General features: G+C 43.6%; 1 pseudogene; it reads left to right on the top strand.

Moving 5' to 3' along the window:
* The first annotated feature begins 1,222 nt into the window (after positions 1-1,222).
* On the top strand, positions 1,223-5,794 carry LOC123441552 (annotated as a pseudogene).
* Positions 5,795-6,902: the final 1,108 nt, after the last annotated feature.

The following is a 6,902-nucleotide window of genomic DNA, read 5'->3' as shown; positions in this document are numbered from 1 at the left end:
TTGAGCCTTGCATTTATTAGCTTATAGACTCATCCTGCCTTGGTATGCGTTATGTGACTACTAGTATGAGTAACTATCTAAGACTACTCACAATGGGGAGTAACATAGAGTAGTAACGTACATATATTACTAGTCTAAGTTACTACCTCCACAGTGGATAGTAACATAGGGGTAGTAACATTGTGCCTTTCATTTATTAGCATATAGACTCATCTTGCCTTGGCATCCGCTATGTTACTCCTAGCATTGAGAGTATATATATAGGGTCGCGCTATTCTCACCCTGGGTGAGGAATAGTTATTCTTCGTCCCCTCTATTTTTACATCAATACACCGTAATTTTACGTTTTGTAAATTTTAATCTTATCTCATACGTAAAAAGGGAGCGTAAGAAAATACATAGTCACTGTTAAAAAAATATGTCACGTAAAATTAAAAACATAAAAACACAATGTAAATTATACATAAAATGCGATTTTTCTCGTCTTATGACCTATATTTTTGTTTTTTGATGTCAAATTTTACGTAGTGAATCAATATAAATCTCTACTATTAAAGGGGATGTGCCGTCGTGATGGTTCGACCAGCGATGATTCAACCTCTCGATCCAAGCGCTTCCACCCACATTCTCCTCTCACAGATTTTTTTCCAACCGTCCGAAAATCTCTACTATTAAATCTCTACTATTAAAGGGGGATGTGCCGTCGTGATGGTTCGACCAGCAATGGTTCAACCTCTCGATCCAAGCGCTTCCACCCACATTCTCCTCTCACAGATTTTTTTGCCAACCCTCCGAAAACCAAATGGCTCAATAAAAAAACCAGATCCATAGGCCTCACCTCGCCCCCGCGCGCTAGCCGCTAACCCTCCCTAGGCTGAACCGCTCCCCTCGCTAACCCTCCCTAGGCTGGAACCGCCGCCGTTCCCGCCCCCTCCCCCGCCCCCGCGCGCTAGTCGCCGCTCCCGGTGCCGCTCGGTCCCGCCCCCGCCCCCGCCCCACGAGCTCGTGGCCGCCCCCGAGCCGGGCGGGGCGCCGCGCCGCTGCGCCCGTCCAAGTGCGCGCACCGGGAGGCCCTCGAGGCCGCGCCGTTGGGGATCGTCTCCGACCTCGACCTCGGCCGCTTCAACTCCTCCCGTCCAAGCGCGCGCACCGGGAGGCCTTCTACCGCACTCCAGTTTGCACATTTTGGTCTGCCCCAAGTTCCTGATCGCTGCTGATCGCAATGGAAGCGTCTCCACGAAGCAAGTACTGCACAGTTGCTTCCTTCCTTAAAATTAAAATTACTCTGCTGTCGCGCCTGATCACTAGATGGATTTTCTACTTCATGATCTTCTTCATGAAAAATCTGTAGGTTTACAGGGGAAGCTCTCCCGCCTACCTTGACATCCGCTTCCCACCAGCCACCCGCCTACCTTGACATCCTCTTCCCAGCAGCCACCTCTCGACGATGGCGCAACCAGGTTATTTTGTTACTTTGTTGTGTTCTCTGAAACTTTCTTTACTCATGTCTATGTTCAGTCTTGATATATCTCCGGCCGTATCACCTTTTCTCACGTGTGAGAAGCTGGGATTACATGTTGTACATGACGTATGTTTGCCCGTATGCGCATCGAGCATGGATCGCGAGGAATTTCAAGGTACCAACCGAGTTCATCCTCCGATGATCGATGCTCTTTTCCCCTCCACATGAGTTGCCTTCTTTGGTTAGGTTCACTCCATGCTGTGATTTTTGGAATCCGATGTGTTTCCGGCACCAGGGTTTGCAGCACAAGATCTTGCTTGTCCCCATCGATATGGCGGACATGCGAGCGTGGTTCAGTAAGATTTATCTCGAGAATCAGGTGCGGCTAGGCTAAAATACACACCGTCTCCTATTTAGATTGTCTCGTCAACTAACATTCTCTCTTATTTAGTGTTAAGATGCTCCTTTTTCCTGGCAAGGTACCCTGCCTAGAGCACAACAACAAAATGATAGGTGAGAGTTTGGATTTGATCAAGTACATGGACAACAACTTCGAAGGGCCCAAATTGAGTCATGATGTGAGTTCAGTTTGTCTTTAAAGGTTGAATGCATTCCCCATTGGTCACTGGTGACCTCATGATTCTTCTCTTAAAAAATATTGATGACCTTAGGATCCTGAAAAGCAAGGGTTTGCAGAAGAACTGCTGTCTTATTCAGACATCTTCAATCAAGCAATGATGTCGGCATTGAAAGCCAAGGGGACAGTGACCGCTGATGCCGGCAAGAGCTAAGAACACTTGTTGGAATTCAACTATAAATATATATTCATGCTGATTACTAACCTGTGATTCATTGCTGATCCATAGAAGCTGCTCTCGACAAAATAGAAGCCTCCCTTTCAAAATTTGATGATGGGCCTTTCTTCCTCGGACATTTCAGTCTGGTAATTTTGCACAGACCATCCTCAGTCCCTTATGTTAGCTAGAATTTGGCCATTTAAAATCTAATAAGATCGTTTGCTGGAAGCAGGTGGACATCGCATATGCACCATTTGTTGATGGATTCCAGGTATTCTTCGTCAACATAAAGAACTACAATACCATCGCAGGAAGGCCTAACATGCAGAGATTCATCAAGGTAGCAAGAACACAACATCTTCCAGGAGTGCAGCATTCTGGAAATTGGGCTCCATGGAGCCTGATATTTGAAAAATCGAGGTTTAAAGTTTCAAAAAGAAAACTGAAAAACTAACATTTACATAGGGATATATTCTACATGTTTGTAAAATTTCATGATGAAATACGTTAAGATGTGAGCTAAAAAAATAAATTTTTATAGTGAACAGTAAATGTCCTAAAAGTTCATGATTTTTTTGTGCATAGCTCAAATTTATAACATATTTCATCATGAATATGAACAAACATGTAGACTACATATCTCTACTATTAAAGGGGATGTGCCATCGTGATGGTTCGACCAGCGATGGTTCGACCTCTCGATCCAAGCGCTCCCACCTACATTCTCCTCTCACAGATTTTTTTTCCAACCCTCCGAAAACCAAATGGCTCAATAAAGAAAATCAGATCCATAGGCCTCACCCCACCCCCGCGCGCTAGCCGCTAACCCTCCCTAGGCTGAACCGCTCCCCTCGCTAATCCTCCCTAGGCTGGAACCGCCGCCGTTCCCGACGCCGCCCCCGCCCCCGCGCGCTAGCCGTCGTTCCCGACGCCGCCCCTGCCCCCGCCCCCGCGCGCTAGCCACCTCTCCCGGCGCCGCTCGGTCATAGTATGGTCACCCGCCCTCGTCCCCGCCCCCGCCCCCGCGCGCTAGCCGTCGTAGTGTCTATGATTAATTAGTTTTCTTGGTAATATGCTTGTTCCAGAAAATGGACAATGGTGGAAGAGTCAAGGACTGGATATGCATCAACTTTTCTCGGAATGTCCAAGATAGTGCCGCGGGGAATTTCTGTCATGAACTGGCTGGCATGTGCCAAACATCTAGGATGGTAGGTCTATGTCATCTAAACAGTGCTCCAGAGATTTCTTTTTTCAGTTTGTTGATTTAGTTCCCAGTGTCCACTTTCTCACATGCTCTGTATCCTCTCACCATAGGACTTCTCAGAGGATCCTCTGCTTCCTCCTTTATCTGCGAGACCTGAACATGTAGAAAGAGCACTCAAGGCACGCTATCGAGATGCCATGAATGTTCTGAAACCACTGGGCAGGGAGCTTGACCTGCTTGTTGCAATTTTTCCTGACAATAATGGTTCTCTTTATGGTATGCTTTTTTAATTCAAAAGATACCTACTCCCTCGGTTCCACAATTCTTGCCGTGAACTAAAACCACGACAAGAATTATGGAACGAGGGGGAGTAGTGTATTATCTAATTCAAATACTAACTATTATTCTTATCAGTTTTTGATGCTGTATTATTTTTAACTTCTAATCATTCATCAGGTAATCTCAAAATAATATGTGAGACATATCTTGGATGGTCTCTCAATGCTGTTTGACGAAACATATTTTTAAGATGAGCCCGCAGTATCTTGCAAATGTCGCCCTTAAAATCAATGTTAAGGTTCGTCCTGTTATGTGGCTTCTGCCCACTGCCAACCTGGTTTTTGTAGATCTTTTCCTTCTATACTTCCTTTTCACATTCCTATACTCTTTAGGTGGGAGGAAGAAATATTGTACTCGTCGATGCTTTGTCAAGGAGAATTCCCCTTGTTAGAGACAGACCAACCATTATTTTTGGTGCTGATGTTACCCATCCTCATCCTAGAGAAGATTCAAGCCCTTCCATCGCAGCTGTGGGTGCATAACATGTCAATCTTAAATCATTATTTATGTATTATTTTGTGGCGAAAGTTTGCCCTTTCTATGCTGAACATCCACTTTTCAGTTATACCGTTGCTATGTTCATCAGGTTGGTCGTCCAATGATATTGTGATGATTTCATGCTCATGCAAGTTGTTGCTTCTCAAGATTGGCCCGAGGTCACCAAGTATGCTGGATTGGTGAGTGCACAAACCCGTCGCGAGGAGTTGATACAAGATTTTTTTAAAGTGTGGCAAGATCCTCAGAGAGGGACTGTAACTCGTGGAATGGTTAGGTATGATCTTGTTCACTTGCAATATCTGAATATTCTAGAATGGTGCACGTGCAACAGTTCACATATTTAATATGCAGACATGCAAAGGACATACATGTTAATACCCATCGCCAGGAGTAAAGACCTGAATTTATTCACTTGCAATAATACCTCTATACCTGAATATAAATATTCTATTGACTATGCAGAGAACTTATCATTTCCTTTAAGAGATCAACTGGTCAAAAAACCCAGAGGATCATATTCTACAGGTATTAATCTTAGATTAAGCATGTCCAATTGGCATTATTTTCTAAACCTCTCACAATTGTCCAATTTCAGGGATGCTGTTAGTGAAGGACAGTTCTATCAGGTTCTGTTGTATGAGCTTGATGCGATTAGAAATGTGAGATTTCATTTCTCTAAGCATTCTCACATGCGATTTTTCTCGTCTTATGACCTATATTTTTGTTTTCTTATGTCAAATTTTCCGTAGTGAATCAATATAAATCTCTACTATTAAAGGGGGATGTGCTGTCGTGATGGTTCGACCAGCGATGATTCAACCTCTCGATCCAAGCGCTTCCACCCACATTCCCCTCTCACAGATTTTTTTCCAACCCTTCGAAAATCTCTACTATTAAAGGGGGATGTGCCGTCGTGATGGTTCGACCAGCGATGGTTCAACCTCTCGATCCAAGCACTTCCACCCACATTCTCCTCTCACAGATTTTTTTCCAACACTACGAAAACCAAACGGCTCAATAAAGAAAACTAGATCCATAGGCCTCACCCGCCCCCGCGCGCTAGCCGCTAACCCTCCCTAGGCTGAACCGCTCCCCTCGCTAACCCTCCCTAGACTAAACCGCTCCCCTCGCTAAACCTCACACAATTGTCCAATTTCAGGGATGGTGTTAGTGAAGGACAGTTCTATCAGGTTCTGTTGTATGAGCTTGATGCGATTAGAAATGCGAGATTTCATTTGTATAAACATTCTCACATGGGATCTGCATGGGGCCTGAACATTTTGGTTTAATAAACGTAGGCCTGCGCATCCTTGGAGCCCAATTATCAGCCACCCATTACATTTGTGGTGGTCCAGAAGCGCCATCATACACGGCTATTTGCCAACAACCACAACAATCAACGAAGTGTTGATAGAAAAAGTGGAAACAAACTGCCTGGTGAGTTGTTTGCCTTGTTATTGAGTTTACTTGTTTTGTGTAGCTTGTCGACTCTAATGCATGAAAGCTCAATTACTGAACTCAAAGTCAACTTTTAGTTACCATCTTATATTGCCACGGAATACCCAAAAAATATATAGACACGAAGCTGCATTGTATACATTGTTATCGAATGAAAACTATTTGTAAGGGAAATGTTTGTGCACGAGAAAAATATAGGAGTAATTCAAGTAAGCGAATATGTCATGCTTTCCATGCGGAAAAACTATTATGGTTGTGCCATGGTTTGATTGAATTATAGTATGGAGAAAAGCCCCCTGCCCCTCTATGTCGTCCTCTACTACTACCATGGTTCCTCCGCTCATGCTCATGTGTCTCCTCTCATCACCTCTTCTTGCTAAGCTTGCACTTTTTATCCAATTTTGGCGAATTTTCTTAGAATGGTTTGGTGTCATGTAAACTTGCTCGTTCTTGCATATTCCCAAACCGCGTGAGAACATGTAGCTGCGAGTAGCAAAAATAGTTGACCTTATACTGACAGGAACAATCAAAACTTGCATGATAGCAATTCTATCTTATCCTGCTTTGATTCTTCTGCTAACTTTGTTTCTTCATGAGGAACCTACATTTGGAAGTCTGCACTTGTTTTCTGTTCTACAAGAAAAGGTGCACAAGAAGCAGCACGGTGCCTCTCACAAACTGCAGGGTCTCTTGGCTATTCAAATCCATTCATGAAATCTATGCAGCAGTATGAACATCTACGAGAGGCTTCCTTAACCTGTAGTGACAAGCAGCTGCGGTCTTGTATCGTACATGCAGGTCATGTTGAATCTTGTTCTCTGGGACATGACCTTCCTAATTTTGCTATCGACTATACTGTTTTTGTTTTCTTATCTAGACACATGAATACGATAGGAATAAAGAGTAGAGAAGATGACACACGCTTTTTGTGATGTTTCATAGAGTTGCACGTGCATCTCTGCCTAAATTTATAGTTAGACAACAATGTTGAGCATTTATTTGGGGGCTAATATACTTGAACTTGTATGAGTTTTGATCAAGAACATACCGGTATAAATTATTATTGACTTGCTTATGTTTAACTGAAATTTAAGTATGAGTCGCATGTATTTTGTTTTAGTGATACACTGTAAAGGACACGAAA

This window comes from Hordeum vulgare, chromosome 3H, assembly GCF_904849725.1.
Source record: "Hordeum vulgare subsp. vulgare chromosome 3H, MorexV3_pseudomolecules_assembly, whole genome shotgun sequence".
Classification (NCBI taxonomy): Eukaryota; Viridiplantae; Streptophyta; class Magnoliopsida; order Poales; family Poaceae; genus Hordeum; species Hordeum vulgare.
Note: the sequence above shows the minus strand (reverse complement) of the source record. Positions and strands in the feature narration are given on the sequence as shown.